Genomic DNA, 17438 nt, shown 5'->3' with positions numbered 1-17438 from the left:
TATGGTGTTTGTACTAGTAAAATACCAAAATGTTTATTTGCTTTTACAAAAGTTTTTAATGTTTATTTCCTATAGATTATTTTTAGTGGAGATAATCTTATTTAAACCATGTCAGACATTAAATGTACATAGTGGTTTTTAGAAAAGTTTTAACGGTTCATTAGACAATCAAATGCTCCTGTCGGTCTTTTTTATAAGAAACAAAACACAAATCACATATACTAAGACCATTCACAATGATGGGTGTTTCACCTATTTAGCACCGAGCTAAATAGGCACCCCTATTGTGGAGTGATATTTATCGGTGCTTGTAGAGAAGGGTGCCTATATAAGGACCTTATCTCCCTTCATTTTTATGTGTGAATTTCATTTAATATTTTCTAATAAAATAAATGAGCATTATAGAAATGTTTTAATAGAGTTATTAGTGGGACCTATTAGTAAATTTTGTTGTGGTGTTGGGTTGGAGGGATTGAGTGCTTATTAGGTATTGACATTAAAAATTTATAACATGAATGATGTGTACATGTGGGACCCACTTAAGCACCCAAATAGGGGAGCTCCATTGTAGATGGTCTAAGGAAACACTTTGAAATTAGTTATTTTCATTTAATACACGTATATATTTAAATTTATCTTTGAATGCCCATATATTCTTTCCTATATATTAGTTTTAGTGGAGAGATAATCTTATTTAAACCGTGCCATACATTAAATGTACATAGTAGCTTTTAGAAAAGTTTTAACAATCATTACGGACAACCAAATACTCTTTCCGGTCTTTTGTATAAGAAACAAAACACATAAATGAATCATATAGACTAAGGAAACACTTTGAAATTAGTTATTTCATTTAATACTCATATAAATTTAAATGAGTCTTGTTAACTTGTGCCATAAGGGCACAAGATAAGAAACTAAATAAAGAAATTTAACCTTGGAAATTGTGCATTCATAATCTTAAAAGCTTAAAAGTTTATATATTCAATACAATATTTACTTTTAATATTCTCTTTCATAATAAATAAGGCTACAAATGAAATCTACACCCTCCGGTCACTAATATAAGCAAAAATCCAATTTCTAGGTTCATTCAATTAATGATGTATGTAGTCTTTATTATAGGCTATATACATCATTTATTGAATAAACCTAGAAAGTGGATTTTTGCTTATATTAGTGAGCGGAGGGTGTAACTTCTAAGACCATCTACAACGGAGCACGCCACTTTGAGTGCTTAAATGGGTCATCTTTGTCCACATCACTCATTTTACGATAACACTTAATAAACACTATTTTTCTCCAACCCAGCACCGCAAATGAAATTACTAAATAGGTCCCATAAATAATTCTATATCATTACATTTCAACCAAATTTTATTTATGTCATTTTGATTTAGTAAATGTAGAGAGAGAGAGAGAGAGAGAGAGAGAGAGAGAGAGAGAGAGAGAGAGTTTCCAAAGCCACCCTTCTTCATAGACACCCAAATATTATACTCCACAATGGAGGTGCATATTTAGTATGTTGCTAAATAAGTGAAGCACCCACCATTGTGGATGGTCTAATACATTTGAAAATTGATCAAATTTCTTATAAAAAGGACCAAATTTTTTGAAGATTTTGTTTCTTATATAAAAAGGACCGGAGGAAGTATTTTATTTTATATTATCTTGAATAATCAATCACTCAATTGCAACTCAAAAGCTAGCTATATCGTAAGGAAAAAAACAAACCCCCATTTTGTAAGTATATATACACCATAAATAATATTCCTTTCAGAATGATCTATAGAGAGAAAAACTCATGTATCTTGAACATATGAAATGAAATATAAATAATATCACCATAAATAAAAATTAACACTTTTGAACATAAATAATATCACCATAAATAAAAATTAACACTTTTGAACATATGAAATGAAATATAAATAAAAATTAACACTTTTTTAACATATGAAATGAAATATAAATAAAAATTAACACTTTTTTTAACATATTTAGTGATATTATCTTCTAATATGCCCCTCATTCACCGTATTTTTTGAGAGATCCATTGCTATTTTTTATTTTATTTTAAAATGTAACTGTGTGTTTTAATTACATATTCTTTTTGACTATTTTAGGTTATCACATAGCATATTTTTTGAGAGATCCTTAACTATTTTTTATTTTATTTTAAAATGTAACTGTGTTTTAATTATACGTGACGTATTCTTTTAGACTATTTTAGGTTATGACAAGTACAAACCAATTAGGAATAAATGGATCATTTATGTGAAATAAATAAGTTACCTAACTTACAAATAAATGATTCACTGATTTCATAGATTAAAGCCACCTGTTAAGAAAGAATTCAATTTTTTTTGGTGACGTGTTCTCTGACTTTTGAGGCTACTACCAACATACTCTCTCCATTTCAAAATGAATGTCGTTTTAGGTGTTTACACACATATTAAGAAATACAATGATTAAAAGAAAGATAATGATTATTTTACCAAATTATCCTTATTAACTATTGATTAGTTTTAAAAGTAATACTACTTTGGAAGTAGTGTGCAAAGTATTAATTGGAGGGTACAATTGAAAAGAAAAAGTTATTATTGCATTGGAAACTGAAAGTGACATTCATTTTGAAACAATTTTTTTTGGCTAAAACGACACTCATTTTGAAACGGAGGGAGTATAAAAGAAGATAAACACATAATTTATCATTTTTCTTTGAGGGGAAAACTTAATTTATGATTTTTTTTCCTTCTTAATATAACGCAAAATTTATCTTAAATATTTGTCAAAATAATCTACATAAAATAAAATTAATAATACATTAAGAATCACTTTCCCTTTAACAAAAAAAGGTAAGAATAACTTTCATGTTAGTAAAAAAAAAAGAATGACTTCAATGATGTAAAATTTGTATAAAATCAGTTTCATGTAAAACTTCTAATAAATATGTTTTTTCTATAACCTTGTCAAAAAAAAAAAAAAGTTTTTTCTATAACATTCTAATAAAACTTCTAGTTAAGAACTTAAGAATGACTTTCCCTCACTCGTGTTTTTTTTTTTTGTCTCACCTCTCTCGTTTACTCTTGCTCTCTCTTTCTCTCTCGTCTGCTTGAAGAACCCTCGCAATCATCTTTTGCATATATGTATCTTTTATTATGTCATTTATTTTATGACCTGACTGATTCTTCATCTGCATTTGTGTTTCTTTCTTAATCATTAACTAGTATAGTGACCCGTGCCAAACACGGGGAAATAATTTTTTTTTTTTATCAAATGTATAGATTTTATATTATGTTATCTTAAAGTTATAAGTGTGGTTATAATTTAAATTTGATATGGAAAAAAAATATCATCTTAATTTTGTTAATTTTGTATATATTTTGAAATATCTAAACATTGCACATAACGATTAAAGTATTTGGATTTATACTTATACTAATTATTTGTAGTATAAGATGTACTCATTGTTAAACTTAGCATATGCAATATTTTTGCAAAAATACGCCGACGTACTGTATATTATTATTTGTTGACATAATGTATTTTATTATTCATTAAAACTAAAATATTTGTATTTTTTTTATATAATAGTCAGTGTCAGATCTATATACCTTGTCTGTGAATGCAAACGTTAAATTTTTTACGGGTGTGTATAAATATAGTTTGGGCTACAGAAACGCCAATTGTTATTTGTTTTTATTTTTTACAAAACAAATGGTCTAATGTAAATATTGTATTTTAGGGTAACAACGATGTAAAAGAAAAAGTTCCGCGTATTGTTATACCTGAAAAGTGCATCAATTAAAAGTCAATAGTAGGAGGATCTGCTTATATAGAAATTGCATGTCCTGTAATGACCAGTCTGCCATACAAAGAAATTAAAAAAAAACGACTTCCAAACAATACACAACTTTAGTTTCCTAAGTTATAGCAACAACAATTCTAAAACATAATCAATGATCATACTTTTTGAAAAACTTCGTGATACACAACATTTGTGGTCTCCTTTTCATCCAAAGATGAGCAGCTTCAAACCTTTTCTAGAAGTAACTCGAGAGAAAACGACATAGAGTTGTCCATGCGTGAACACGGGCTTAGGAAGATAAACTCTCACTCGAGATAAAGATTAATCCTGACTTTTATTTACTGTCATTGCAAAACAAAGTGTCAATGGAAATTTTGTTTGTGCCTGAATTTGAAGGGTAGTCCTGAATCACTCGGAATAAGATTCATCCCGGGAATGAATACCCTGGTACCTGCCCTTTTTCCAGTAATTACGGTAGCAGCTATCGTGCTCTTCCCTAGATGTGTAACTGTCAGCCTCGTACCATTACACAATTCATTGGCCTGGTCGATGTTTCTCATCAGCATAACTGGACATCCCACCTTTAGTTTCAACCAGTGATTTGGAATTCCAGAGCTCTTAATACCATTAAGAAACTCCGTTGTGAACCACTCGCTTTGGACATCAGAATTTTCACCCGATCGACAAACAGAATCAGAGCTTAAATACTCTTTCTCTTCACCTGGAATCAGTGACATCATATATTCGTTAACATGCTCAACTGAATCAAGCGTTGGTGCGAGTATTCCCCTTTCTTGGAAAAATAGCGGGTCACCAAGGTTATCATTCAAATCGGGATACACAAAGTCTATAAGTGACATCAAAGGATTTGTTGTGTCCGACATGAGTAAATCTTCAGGAATTTCTACCTTCATTTCACCATTCTCATCCGAAATGTCGTTGTCGTCTCCAATTGAGAGTATCCACTTGCCAAAATTAGCAATTTCTTCCTGCTCCGCAGGTACCGAAGATGCACCCAATCTCATATTAACAGTAAGCCTCAACACATTACAATAAGCTCATATCTTTGATGAATTGATTGTGGTATCAACAATATTCTGCCTCATTCCTTTTCGGACAACAGGCAATATCTGCCTGAAATCACCACCTAAAACTACTGTCATTCAACCAAAAGGTCTAACCTCATTTAGGGGATCGTTCTTGGACATGATATCACGCAATGATCGGTCAACTGCCTCAAAACACCATTGGTGCATCATTGGAGCCTCATCCCAAATTATCAACTTTGTAGCACGCACCGGATCTGCCCTAGGACTATCCTTTTCCATCGTAAGCGATGACGCCTCATTAATCTTAATAGGGACTGTTAGCGTCGAGTGCGTGGTTCTTCCACCTGTTAATAGAAGAGCCGTTATACCGCTGGATGCAGCATTCAATACAATTAACCCCTTTGATCTAACAGCAGCCGACAATGTTTTCCATATAAAGGTTTTTCCAGTACCACCGTAACCATATAAGAAAAAGAAACTACCGTCGTTAGAACCATGATCTTGTCATGCACACATCTTTGTTCATCAGTCAGCATCAGTAACAGATCAGCGGGTGTCTTTTCCAGTTCAACTTTGTTGTAATTTAGCTCATCAACGATAAGCTTGTTTGTGAAAGTTGGCATGTCTGCTGCGTTTGGCATGGGCATAAATTTGAAGTCAGTAAGCGACCGTCCGTTTTCCTGAAGCAACATTTCAGTTTCAATCAAACACATGTTCTTCATGTCATCGTCACCGATATGCAGATTTTCATATTAAATGTAAAGTCACGAAATTAATATTAACACCTAAAGAAAAATGATAGTAAGAGAATATATGCAATGCAACCGAAAAAAATGAAATTAAAGTCACGACTCAATTCTTAATCGAAAAAAGCTTCTCCAGCTTAACTCAAACTAAAAAAATAAGCTTATTTGTAAAGGATTTCCCAAGCCATTATTTATTTAACGCGAAAATAAATAGATATAGGAACTGCTACAAAATGATGTCATGATAGCTCGCTAATCTAGATAACATGAAAAAATAATCAATTAAAGAACAGAAAATGTGATCAAATTAATCAAGATATACATAGTGGAAAGCTATATATGACAGTTTTGTGGCGTTGACAGTAGGTCCTGCATTAACCTTATGATGTTTGCATTATCTATGGGTGTGTTGGTGTCAGTTTTGCGCTGCTACTACGTGATGTAGCCGCTGGTTGGGAGGCTTCTGTGTGTGCATAATTGTTGCTGCATCCGCTTGGCTTTTTTGTTTTTTAGTTGCAGGTATTTCGGCTTGTTGTAGTGCTACTGCGATTTTTTAAAGGATCTTTGTGGGCATTAGATTGTTAGACAGGGGTACTCTCGTGTAGGTAGCACCACGGTTTGTCGTGGTACTTTGCTGGGTTTGGTCTTTGATTAAGGCAACCTAGTTTACACCTCGGCCTCATGATTTTTTGGGTGCAGGCGTGTTGCCTTTGTTGGTTCTTGTATTCATCCTCTGTTCATTTCCGCGAGTGCTTAGCGTTTCCTATGCACTCTCAACGAAGAATAATATTTGTCGTCTAAAAAAAATAGTGAAAAGCTCTCTGGTGTGTCTACTTTGTTAGGTAGCCTTGAATTTATCTCTGTTTTACTTAAGTTATTATTTTCCTACGTGCATACACTCGTATTTAAATCCTTTCATTCTATTCTATATATTGCTGTATAAACCCGTTGTCATGAAATAAAAAAATATTTAATAGTGTATTTGTTTATTTTTTTTGAAAGAATATTGTATTTGTTTATTATCACTACTTAAATAGATAAATATATTTATTGAGATAGGCATAAAATACTTTGAGCACGACTATGTTAAACATTTTTCTAAACTGTGCCTTTTTAGCCAGAGAAAAAAATGCAAAAATTAGATCGTAAACAAAACAAAAATGGTGCATAGATTTCGTAATAAGTACAATAGACATTACCCGGAATATTCAGATGCTTCCTAAGTTCAAATAAGCTACCATTGGACAGTAACTGCCATGTCGCAGCCCATACTATATCAGGGCTCGTCATTGTGCTAGTGGTTAAGAGATGCACAAACAACCAACGCAATTGATGGCCTGAACCTAACTCACCATTTTCCGTGATACCATCTATAAACTCTCTGTCGTCGTCAAGTAATCCAAAAGCAGAGCATGCTTCCTGGAACGTGTCATAGGTATGGCCATTAGTTGTTTTTATGCATCTATATCCCATGCAACCCTTCTGAACAGTCAATAGTATCCTTGTGTAGTACAACTCCCCTATACCAGGCGGCATGTAATGAAGCCTTCCAATTTGATATCCTAGTTTATGTGGTTGCCTCTGTTTGTCTTTCTTCTCATAAGTAAATCTTGTTGGAAATTCAGCACACGTTAGATCGCACGCCTACATACCGACGATTTGCTTCAAACCACGCGAGAAACATGGTAGACGCTTCCTCGTTATACATCACCACATCCTCGATGTCATGATCACCATCATATAGTAGCGATTGTTCATTATGCAAGTGAAACGTTAGTTTGAGAACAGGAGGCCATTTATGGTGTATATCAAAAGCAAATATCCTCTAAACAGCCTCACAAGGTGAAACATAACGACAATCGTAATACTGCTTTATTTCATCAACCGGCTTGGACTTATCACGATTATCACCGTCAACAGACAAATGCATCAATGCCATATCAGGGCCTTTGTTAACGTATTTGAAAAGGTACTTGATGGAGTTGGATTTGTTACAATATTCCACATTTACATGACCTCCGTATCTAATGAGAAGATGTGGATTGTATGGAAGGACATAACGATTATCCAATTGGACCCCCTGCTTGTCAACATGTATCCCAAAATTGCGACGTTTGTACCTCGGATAACCCTCGTCGTCTATCGTCGTAGTTCCTTTAAAATCCTTCGGATAATATTTCGTACATCTGCCCCTGTCCATGCAAGGCGAGAAGGGACGTGCACCACCACATGGCCCGTGCATCATATAAGAAGAAACAACATCATAAAGTCTTGGATAAAGTGTATTGTCAGGCAGCTCGGATGATATGATCTTATCAATGTCAGCACCCGTCTTCAGTTTGTTCCCTGAACTCAACCACACCAAGATATGAGCATGCGTAAGACCTCTTTTTCGAAACTCAACTGTGTACATGCCTGCCAACAAAACAATAACTGTTAGTACAGTTGGCAATATCAAGACAATAGTTCGCACTCGAAAATAACGTGACTATGACCTGTTTATTACGAAGACAAAAATGATGTCATAATTTATTTTAAGACGAAAATGGTGTAATAATTTATTTAAAAAATAAATAAACATCAACAATGTATACCGCATAGTATTACAATGTATACCTGCATAAATTTATTATGCAGACAAGACGATGTCATAATAATACTTAAAAAATAAATAAAATTCTACTTAAAAAATAAATAAAATACTTAAATAAAATACTACTAATATTACAATATATATCTGCGTCAACTTTGCCAAACAATTCTTCCTTCTTAAAATCGCCCATCAATTTATCCAACTTCATTTTGAACACTCGACAAACAATATCAGGTCTATGAGATGCCTTTAAGTTTCATTCTTTAAGAAAATCTTGAATTTCTCGCCAGTTTGAATTGCACGTGATTGTTACAAACAAATCGGGATATCCATATTTCTTACAAATTGCCATTGCATCTTGACAATTATTAAACATGTAACGCCTGCCACCCGTAAAGGACGGCGGTCACACTATCTTTCATCCAACGTTAGACGCATCAGTTTCACCCCAATCCATTGCCTCGTGCAAACCATTCAGAATGCCGCACCTTATGGTGTTTTGATTTTTTTTTCCTAATGTACCACAACCGTTGCGATTCAATCATAGTATAGCAATCAACAACAAATTGTTGCAACAATCTCCTCGAGTTAACAACGTTGCCATACTCAACGACCCTGTCTTGCATTCTATATGCAATGCATTCGCGTATGGTAACTGTTATCCGTGTCCGCTTCTTATTTCCATGGTCAACAGATCTAATTGGAATATTTGTACTAAAACCATCCTCCTCGCGAGGAAACAACAGAGGATACTGTAAATGTATGAAATAAGGCTCAGTTTCGTACAACCTCTTATACTCCCCGGCTGCATTTCTAGCAACAACATCTCTGCCATTCTCCATATCATTTGAATCACCAATAATTAGAGCAACAACTTCGTCACATGTCAGTAGATTGTGCATCCTCGCGTCCCGTTTATGTCTTCCAAGCAATCTAACCGAAAAGTTTGGTGTTCCGCCCTGTTCCACATGATCCCGCACCTGATGAAATTTATTTGCATATTTATTAAACACGTCAACCATTTCCTTAAGTTCCTCCACCATACCTGTGTTGACTTTATTAACAGAATCACCAAAACTGCAACAATTAAGTATAAGTTAATTTTATTAGTCTATTATAGATAGCTACTGATAAAAAATTAAGAATAAAAAAATACCTGAAAAATAAATGGAATATGAAAGATCGGTGGTGGAACCGAATTAAGATTCAAACTAATCTAATAGTTTGACATCCAAAAATCACCGCGACTATCACTATTTGAAGCTACTTTCTATTGAATGCAGACAAAGTTAACACCAAATCTCCATCATAAATTTGTGTTCTGTTTTCGGTATTTAATATTTGAATTTAAACATATAATTGTGAATTTAATTATAATCAATTAAATCAATAAATTACAATAATTATATTATTAATAGAGAGAGTAAACAACGGGTGGAAAACAAATACGAAATTAGTTTGCCATTCTAAATGATTTTTTTTATTAATGTGAATTTTTAAAAAAGAAAAAAATGTTTTTTTAGGGAAAAAAGAAAAAAAATATTGAAAAAGGTTCATAACTTTATGATTTATGTATTTATAACTCTAATTTTAATTATTTGATACATATTATTTAGAAAATTTTGTACAATTTTTTTTCATGCATTCATGTCGCGATATGAAAAATTGTCCCGTCTAATATAATAATTTTGTAAGATTTTTTTTATATCATTTTCTTAAAAATTGTCTCAAATTTTTTAAACAAATTCATTCTTGACTCCTACGACCATCCACATTGGATATTCCCATTTTATGTGTTTTAATGGTACTTGTCACTTCATCTATTGATAAAATAAATACACGTGTTACATGTTTTTTTCTTCTAAAACATCTTGTTTAAAAAATCAATGTTTTGTTGTAGTTGTCTCTAAGTCAAAAAAGAAAATAACCAAAAAAAAAGTGATGCATAGTTATAGGTGGATTATAAGATGAAGACTCTATTAAGTCTCTCACTGATGGACCATATAAAAACACCATTAAATTTAATAAATGGGTTTAGATTTATTGAAAATGAAAATGAGAACATCTACATATCTATTAAAAATAAACAAAGCATTTATAACAAAAATGCGTGTTATCTTTAGTGGTTGAAAGCTAAACACTTAGCTTTTGATTTTCATTACCGGCGGGTGTTTGAACTTTGTTTTCTAGCTAGTGTTTGTTTTGGTTCATATGTATTGTTTTGTTGCTTTTTATTGCCGGTGTTTGGTTTGTAATATAACTTGATATTCTTTTGAGTCTTAGCCTTGCATTTCTTGTCCAAGTTGGAATCTTCTCTTGGTTTAATATATTTCATTTTGCCATATTAAAAAAATATTGTCATGTTTGTAAGATCTAACTCGATTGACAATGTCGTTATATTGTTAGATTGGACACTTTCATTCAGGTAATTTGAACTTCAACCGCACAATTGTGTTTGTTAATTTCAAGTGATACTTTTCATTTTGTCTGCTGACAAAAAAAAAAAAAATACATGTGTTACATCTTTTTCTTCCAAACCAAATGGTTTAAATAATCAATACTTTACTTAAGTTATATCTAAGTCCAAAAAGGAAAGGATAAAAAAAAATTCAATGCATAGTTATAGATGCATTTTAAGGCAAAGACTCTCCTGAGAAATTGCAGAGTCTAAGGCGAAGACTCTGCGAAGTTTCTCACCAGTGGACCATGTAAAAAAATCAATTTAATGATCTTTTAGTTGATTTTAATAGTTTAGAGATTAAGTTATTGAAAGAGTGATAGTTTAGGGACTAATTAACTGTTTATTTCTATGAAAATGATCATATACGACCGAGTGAAAATATTCGAAACTTTAACAAAATAATGATTGGTTCGAAGATGCTTCCCAATATTAGTATTATAGCTCAAAGCCATGTCTTGTAATTTATTATTTGATTAGCATACTTGGGGAAAAATCTCTTAGACCATCCACAATGGTGGGTGTTTCACCTATTTAGCACCACATTAAATAGGCACCCCCATTGTGGAGTATAATACATGGGTGCCTATGGAGAAGGGTGGCTATGGAAGCACCCTCTCTCTCTTCATTTTTCATGGGTCCCATTTAATAAATCTTAATGAAATAAATAAATTTTGTTGAAATGTAATGATATAAAATTATTTGTGAGACCTATTTAATAATTTCTTTTAAGGTGCTGGGTTGGAGAAAATTGGTGCTTATTAAGTATTACGGTAAAATGAGTGATGTGGACATACAAATTTAATGTAAGCACCCAATTTAGGGTGCTCTGTTGTGGATGGTCTTAGTTTATTTTGGAATGTCCATTTAGCTTTTTTTTGTTCAACCGATTTGGCTTCGTGGTATATGTGTATGACTTTTGTAGGTTACGACTCCAACCACACCTTGTATTAGGATGATAACTATTTATGTTAATTTTGTTTTGGCTTTTTCTAAAAAAAATCATTAGCGACTGATAGAGACAAAAGAGAATAGGACTTTGTATAAATATTTTCGATAAATTGATGAAATTTTTTATTTATTTTTGTTTGAAAATGAAGAAGTTGTTTTTATATCATAAACAAAATCGACTTTTGATATCATTTAATTGTAAAAATGTACGAAGAGGAGACAATTGAAAAACTAACGAAATAGAAAGAAGACAATTAGAGCTGTGATTATTTAATAATTTTCAAATTATTATAGTTATTGGCAAAAAAAATTACTCTAAATGGATTTTATGAAATCATTCTTCTTTAATCACATCTAAGACCATCCACAATGGTGGGTGCTTCACCTATTTAGCACCACATTAAATAAGCACCCCCATTGTGGAGAATAATATATGGGTGGCTATGGAAAATTGTGGCTATGGAAACACCCTCTCTCTCTTCATTTTTCATGAGTCTCATTTAATAAATCTTAATAAAATAAATAAATGTTGTTAAAATGTAATGATATAAAATTATTTGTGGGACCTGTTTAATAATTTATTTTGAGGTGCTGGGTTGGAGAAAAATGATGCTTATTAAGTATTACCGTAAAATGAGTGATGTGGACATATGAAATAAATGTAAGCACCTAATTTATGGTGCTCTGTTGTGGATGGTTTAAGTAAAGTTACATATTTTTTTACCAAAAGAGAATTAAAGAGAAATTAATTTAAAGTGACATTATGAAATCAATATTCATTAAGTGCATTGATAGAAAATAGTCACATTAGTTTTTTTTTTAAGGAATAGTTATATTATAGTTAAAATTAAATTAGAAATTTTCTTTTATAAAAAGAATATAATTTTAATTATATTTTTTCAATTTGGATATCAAAAAACATATTCAAGTAGACCATTATATTGGATCAGTTTGTTTTTTTCAATATAAACCTAAACGCATATCATTTTATTTTTGGACCGGATGATTTATACCTCAAAACCGATTTAAAACGCATCACAAATACCCTTTACCACACCACAATTTTTTAACTAATTTTTAGCTCTATATTTTGTCATCTAATCACAAAAGGTAAATGTATATCAACGTTCACTACTCTATTCTATAAAAAAAATATTAATCAATTAATTTATTTTCTACATATCACTTATTCAATTTACAAATTGGGAATATTGACAAAAATGTAGGCTCTAGACTGCCAAATCATGTTACTGGTTTTCCAGTCTTGGAACTTCTTGTCAAAGAGTTGCGATTAAAAACACCACAAAAAAAAAATCAGCAATCTCGTAATCATTTTAATCTCTTTTTTAACATCAACATAATCTTTTTAATCTCTTCTTTAACATCAACATTAAAATATATAAATTAAAATATATAAATTAAAATATATAAAATCAAATGAGAATAACATGTAGGATAAATTGACTAAATGAAAAGTGATAGAAAAATTCACACATTCAAATACTACCCTTCAAACAGATATAATACAACACTAAAACAAACATAGAAAGACCATTACAATGTGGAACATAGCATTAATAATAGCATAATATATATAATTTTTTTTTGAATAAATAATAAATAACATATAGAAAGATCATTACAATGTGGAACTTAGCATTAATAATAACATAATATATAAAAGAACTTAGCATTAATAATAACATAATATATAAAAAAAATTGAATAAATAATAACATAATATATGTTTACGGCTGAAAAAATGTATTAAAAAAAATATATGATCATCCTTGTAAAAGAATGTACAATTATGGCTCTTAGTGAAAAAATGTATCCTTGGTCTTCCCATAAAGTATTGTGCTCCTTCTATAGTTGAATCTAAAAAATTTAATAGTGGTATATGCATGTAGGGTAGAATGAATCTTGATCGGAACAACTTTTCAAGTCCATCAATCCTTATTCATCAATTCTCTAGCCTTCTATAAAATGAATCAGTTGCTCTCCTCCGCCTTTTTAAACTCTCTTTCCACACCTAAAATAAAATCAAAAAATTGAACGTGTCAAATTCACTACAAAGCTAAATAGAAACAACACACGTCTTGATCCAAATAGAAATACAAATCAGCAAATTCTCACGATACCAACATTTAACATCCTTATTCTTTGACGGTGAACAAATTTTTTGGTGTAATTTAGTTGTGAAGAGATACAAAGAAGAAACAATAAAAAAATATAACGAAATATAAAAAATCCAACGAAATAGAAAGAAAGCTGATTGGAGTTTTGATGTGAATTAACGAAATAAAAGGGAAGAAAAATACCTGAAAATTAAGAATAAAATTATGAATAAAAAAATTACGAAAATTACCCAAAGAAAAAGAAAGGAATATGAAAGACAACTGCAAAACAGGAGTTGTGGTGTGAAGAAAGTGTTGGCCAATGAGTCTAATTTATAATAGATTTTAGAGGACAATTACGTAAAACAACCACATTTATCTCGACCAATCAAATTCAAGCTCATGTCTTAGCTATTAAGCAAAATATAATTTTTTTTAAGGAATATTTTTTTTTTGTTAAATGACCTGCATTTGAAAAAGAACAAAAATAGGACTATTAGTTGAATGGCATTTAATTTGTTTAATAATTTATCGGTTTTATTGGTCAGGTCTTAAATAGTTTTGCTCCCAAAACACCAATCTGGCAAAAGATGGAGAATCAGTCTTAAATCAGCCTTAAATAAGTTTTAATGGCAAGGTCCAAAGATGGAGAATTATTATGAGCAAAAGAAAAAATGTTTTTTTTTTGTTTAATAATATGGCTCGATATAAGTTATAAAATATTAACAAAAACATAAAAAAAAAAAGGTAAATCTTTATATTTTTTTCTTGTTTAATAAAATGAGCTCATTAAGTTGTTTTTTTTTCTGTCCAAAAAAAAAAAGTTTGTTAAATACAAATCAATTGAAATAATGGTTTCGATATGTTTATGATTTTCTTTGACTAATACAATCAGCTTCAATTCCGCTTTTTTTTTTCTATCCTAAAATTAAAATTGAACAACTTAATGATTTTTTTTGAAGGGTGAACAACTTAATGATATTTCTTAAAAAAAAAAAAAAGAACAGTTTAATGAAATAATATTTGTTTTATTACTATTAGTTTTTTAGATTTTATACTTTTCGATAAATTATAAATTTGATAATCTTTTTAATAGATTAAAGAATATATGCAATTTTTTCTGCATATTTTTTTTTTTTTTTAAATAAAATAAATAAAAAGAAAATGATACAAAGACTGAGGGGACATAGGACCTGACCCAGGAATAACCCAGAAGGGAATACAACATGATAAATCAGTCCAAGTGACTCAACTCTAATCTATCCTAACAAAAGTTCATTAATCACATGCGCAACCCAGCGAACCCGCGTACGGGCACGAAACCAAGTTACAAAAAAAATGAAAATGAACATCCGCATCAGACATTTAGAGTATAATTATGGCGAATGAATTGACCGCCAACACGGTAACAAAATCCAAGTGCCAACAGCTCCCTGCAACAACAGCAAGCTTCAAATGCTCTTTCGAGCAAAACAACGCGTCAGAACTCAGATCGAGGGATGAGTCCAATACGTCAGCAACCAAACCCTTACGGGTTAAACGAACCAGACCCTTTCGGGTTTTTAGAACAACATCAGACCCTTTCGGGTTTACAAACTCAGATCACTGCAAAGAGCCAAATCCAATCCCACCGGTCTATGATCAGCAACGAAACAGAACAAACAACAGAAACAAACAAAACACAAAACATAAAAATGAAAACAAAAGCAGCCTCCAAACATTCCGGTGCGATGACAACGAAACAACAACCAAGAACACTGCAGATCTCAACAGATCTGAAACAAACCAGAGATCCAAGGCTGTCCAAGGTGAAGAAGAAACCAAAACAGAGCTGCAAAAGAACCATCCTGTTCCGACCCATCACCGAGAAGTCCGCAACCACCGACTGGAAGCAAGGAAACAAGGTAGAACGACGGCGCCGCCGTCGACCACCATAGCGGACCACATCCCTCCGGCGAGACACAACTCTGAGATGCACACCCACGAACAAGAGCACGCGGGAACACCACCACACGCCGTCAACTCCGAAGAAACAGATCTGACAGGCCGTGAAAAGGGAACCACCGGACAGGAAGAGGTTCGCCGGTGGTGCGGAGAAAAGATCTCATCGCACCACCACCATGAGTGTCTACATCGTGACAAGGAGTTTGGATAAAAGGGAGAGAAGGTACTGAAGAGAAGCTTTTGTTTAAGGTGGTAGTTGAGTGAGGAGAAGAGAGAAGCGAGAGCCTCTCTCTCTACAATCTCTTAGGACCTATAAAATCAGTGGCTCTGAGCCAAGACTCGAACCCGCGACATTTACAATAGCTATCAAAACTATTTACCACCACACCATAGGCAAAAAATCAATATTTTCTGCATATTCAAATACACATGCAATTGAAATATGATATTATATAAAACAATCTCGTTAAAATTTCATTCTTTAATATCAATTATAAAATATATTATAATAAAATTGTATCACATTATTATTATTATTATTATTATTATTATTATTATTATATTATCATCATGAAAATAAAAATAAAAGTTAGTTCATTTCATTAATTCATAAATTCAAAAAAATGTGAATTGGCTAAAAAGAATCATGAATTGGCCAAAAAAATATATACATGATATATATGTTTTAAAAAAAATGATATATATGATTACAAATATTAATATGGAAGAGTATTGAAAGCCAAATGCATAAGGATGCTTTGTTTGTTCAGAGTGCCACATGTCATAAAAATATGATAAGAAAATTTGTTTATTGAGAGTGCCACATGTCATGAGAATATGATGAGAAAAACACTTCCATATATAGACTTGAGGAAGGTCACAAATTTATATAATATAGATTATTATTTTTAGGGTTAGATAGTATATAGTACCTTTGTATAAAGATAACACTAAAAATAATTACCACAACAATCAATTTTAATGAAATATTTTTTTGATAAATTTATCCTTAACAACCTAATTTCTTATGTACCGGCCAAATTGTAGACTTTTGACTAGTCTTCTAGCTTATTCCCATACTTATCCAAAGATTAATGTGTTATCACTTCATCTTAAATTATTGAGTGAAAACTAAGTTTAGTTCCTCGCAATTTTCTTCCGGGTTAATTAGGTTGTTGGAAAAAATAAACCTATATTAGTCTCTAACATCTTGACACGGGAAAGCAAATTAGTTAATTGTGGAGAAATGGGGTGTCCGGAGATCGAACCCCGACCCCTGCATATAACATGCAATATCCTTACCAACTGAGCTAAACTCACGGGGATAATTTCAGTTTATTTTTATACTGACATTTTCAGTTTATTTTTGATAGATAAACAAAATAACAATAATCATTTAAAACTCACACACAGAAGTGGGAGGTGTTGCGGTTTAAACCTCTATCACGATGTTTAGTTTAACAATTTATATATTTTTATCAATTGAGTTACGGCTTGTGTAGCAAATTTCCCAAAATTTGTGTTAAAAAAATCCTCAATATGTCACCAAATTCATCCATACAACAATTGTCTATATTCACATTAAATTTAGTAAATGCTATATATTTTTTGGAGGGCTCCTATAATTTTACTCTTAATTATTAAAAGTAAAGGTTTTTATATTTTACACTTAATTCTGAGTTTTTTATTATTATATAAATTACACCTTATTATATATATTTTTCATTTTTATTTTAGAGTGAAAATTTATTTTAGTCCCTAAGAAAAAC

At 31.5% G+C, this 17438-nt stretch overlaps 1 pseudogene; it reads right to left on the bottom strand.

Annotated features, from left to right (window-relative positions):
- Nucleotides 1-3966: 3966 nt before the first annotated feature.
- Nucleotides 3967-10534, bottom strand: LOC146952540 (uncharacterized; annotated as a pseudogene).
- Nucleotides 10535-17438: the final 6904 nt, after the last annotated feature.

The sequence above is a fragment of the Medicago sativa genome, chromosome 1 (genome assembly GCF_051527215.1).
Source record: "Medicago sativa cultivar Bolivia chromosome 1, Bolivia_mono, whole genome shotgun sequence".
Taxonomy (NCBI): domain Eukaryota; kingdom Viridiplantae; phylum Streptophyta; class Magnoliopsida; order Fabales; family Fabaceae; genus Medicago; species Medicago sativa.
Note: the sequence above shows the minus strand (reverse complement) of the source record. Positions and strands in the feature narration are given on the sequence as shown.